This window comes from Saccopteryx bilineata, chromosome 1 (genome assembly GCF_036850765.1).
Source record: "Saccopteryx bilineata isolate mSacBil1 chromosome 1, mSacBil1_pri_phased_curated, whole genome shotgun sequence".
In the NCBI taxonomy this organism is placed as follows: domain Eukaryota; kingdom Metazoa; phylum Chordata; class Mammalia; order Chiroptera; family Emballonuridae; genus Saccopteryx; species Saccopteryx bilineata.
The window spans coordinates 359,085,003-359,088,085 of NC_089490.1; positions in this window are offsets into that span (position 1 = coordinate 359,085,003).

The window sequence follows — 3,083 nt, forward strand, 5'->3', positions numbered from 1 at the left end:
ACTACACTTTGAGCAACACTGGTTTGTCATTTACCACCCATTCCCACTTGGCTTTTGAAGAGAGATTAATAATTATTTTAGAAGCAGAAAGGTTTGAATAACAAGATACCCACACGACACTGAGACCTTGGAAACCATTCATTGTCTACATTAATGGGACTTTACCATTCCCCTGTCTTTATCAACATGACTTTAAATATTCCACAGAAAAGATAAAAGTTACAAATAACTCTATTGTTCTTTTCTAGAGCTTCCTTTGAAATTTCATTGAAATGAACCCTTAAACTTTTCAATAGTCAGCATTAAAAGAACTACTTAATCTCTAAGATTCTTTGAAAGGCTTGGCTTGTGTCAACTAATCCTAAACTATTTTATCATGATCCTTAGCCAATATGAACTAAGCACTACCTCTTGAAAGACCTGCCTTAAACCAGATTCTAAACCTTACAAATATCTCTACTTTGCCCTCGCTCTTCCCCAGTTCAAGATGCTACTAAGACTCTGAAGGCAAGGCTCTCCTTAACATGATGTACAATAAACTCAGCTTTGCCTTCTCCACAGCTTCTTTTGCTGGTATTTTCCTGGAGCCAGCGTTCAACAATCAGGACTTTCCTTTGTTTTTCCTTTTAGTCTTGCCCGGTTGCTTTCAAACTTTAGTGTGCATAAAAATGACCAAGGAGGGTCATGCATGAGCAATTTAAGAGATCTCCATGTATAATTCTAACCATGCCATATTTAGGCCCTAAGCCCTACAAACAGATATTAGCAATTGGCAAAGAATAGAGAACCATTGAATATTAGAGCTGCAAGTGATTTGGTGCCCAAACATCAGTGCATAGATTAAAATCACCTGATGTAATTCCTTTTTTTAGTGAGAGACAGATGGACAGGGACAGACAGACAGGAAGGGAGAGAGAGATGAGAAGCATCAACTTGTTGCAGCACTTTAGATGTTTATCGATTGCATTCTCATACATGCCTTTAGGGGTGGCAGGGAGGGGGACTCCAGCTGAGCCAGTGACCTTGGGATCAAGCTAGCAACTTTGGGCTTCAAGCCAACGACCTTTGGGCTCAAACCAGCAACCATGGGGTCATGTCTATGATCCCACACTCAAGCCAGCAACCCTGAGTTCAAGCCAGTGAGCCCGTGCGCAAGCCGGTGAAGTTGGGGTTTCGAACCTGGGTCCTCAGTGTCCCAGACCAATGCTCTATCCACTGCACCACCTCCTGGTCAGGCACCTGATGTAATTCCTGTAAAGAAAAATACCTATCTCTTGATTTTAGTCAGATGTATTTCATCAGAATTTCTAGAGATAGGACCTGTGAATGTTTGTAACAAACTCCCTAAGGAATTGTGATGCACAGTCAGGTTTGAGAACCACTATCCTCTTCTACCACTTCATTTTGTAGATGAAGAAATTGAGACTTAGAAGCAGGAGTAAACTAGATCACATAGCTGTTGAACTGTGTTTCTCATGATTCTTTGACAAAGCTCCCAGGGCTGGAGATCAGATTTATCAGGGTGGTGGTAGGAGGGGGAAGGGGGTTGTTGTAATTTCCCCCTGCTCCTGGCTAAAAGAGTTTAGCAGTCTTCTCTGCTTTCTGTTAGATAAGCGGCACCAGCTAAAGTATAATTTTCAAAAACTGTAAAATTAGGACTTTTCAGCAAAGATAAAATGAATGCATATTCCGCTGAATCTATTGACCATCTTGTTTATTACATTTTAGTTTTTAGAAGTTGCTGCTTGTTAGTGCTCTCATTAGCTCAAGTAAAGGTAAATGGGTTATTAAAAAGCTTTAGGAACATGTCCTTGGAGGGACACACAGCTGGCCCTTTGAGGGCAAGTAGGCTCTGGGAGGAGATTCAAGGTCCAGGAAGCTACTCCCACGGTTTTTCATTTTTCAGATCACATGGCTTCTTGGGACCACTACTTTGCTCCTTTCATATGATTCTCTACTCATCAGTCTACATATGGCTAAAAATGGACACTCTGTCTTAAGTCTGCCTTATCATCAGTAACCTCAGCTTCTAACAAGTATCTCTAGCTTACTTCAGATTCTTGATTGAGACTATCTTATTGGCTGTTCTCCAGTTGAGCATTTGCAGTCCTTTGAGTCAGGTCAATCAGCTGTAGCTACTTGGAGGAAACATACTTGCTAAGGCCCTGCCCCAGAGTGTGTGTGTGTGTGTGTGTGTGTGCGCGCGCACACACACACACACACACGCACACACACGCAAAAGGGAGAGAGAGAGCCAGAGAGAGCGAGAGCGAGAGAAGAGCCCAAGTGAGAATTTAAAGTCGTCAAGCACAATAAAACGTGCCTTTTAATCTCCAGCATGAGTACTTGAAACATTGTGTCGGGGCACCCTTTATCCTAAATGAGTCTGGTTGTCACTCTGTTGCTTTTACTTAGGCCGGATGAGGTTTTATTGGCGGGGATGGGGAGTGTATTGTCTCACAGGATCTCATGATTGTACATTCCCATTCATATTTCCACCAATATTTGGGGTCCTCCTTTGCATACGCCACTGAACTGCTAAAAACAGGGATGTCTCTAAGAATAAGAAGCCTTGGCCCTGTACTCATGAACTTCAAACTTCTCAGTTTTGACTATGTTGATGAAGAGGAGGTTGGATATACCCACTTATGGCACAACTATGGATAAGTGCAGGGACAGTCGGATGTGCCCAGCCAGTGGGGCCTGAACACATTTTGGTTTACTCTTTTTCTCTCCACACTCCCTCTTAGGCACAAGACACAGGTCTATTAACAGTACAGGTAGAGAAGCTAGGGAAATGCAAGCACCTCTTCAAGCACCTGGACCAAGTTAACAGGTGGGTTCCGTTCAGCAACTACGGAACCCCGGATTTGTGCAAGGATCTGTGCTGCGTGCAAAGCCAGGGGAATTGAAGCTTTTCTCGGCTCCCAGGCTGGAGGGTCACTCATACACATAAACAGATAAGGCTGCACGTCCTGCAAGGGGTAGATCTAGGGCATCCACCCTGCTTGGGACAGCCAAGGGGCGCAGGGAGCTGGACGGCCTGGACGAGGGCGAGCGTGCAGCTCCTTGCAGGGCGGAGG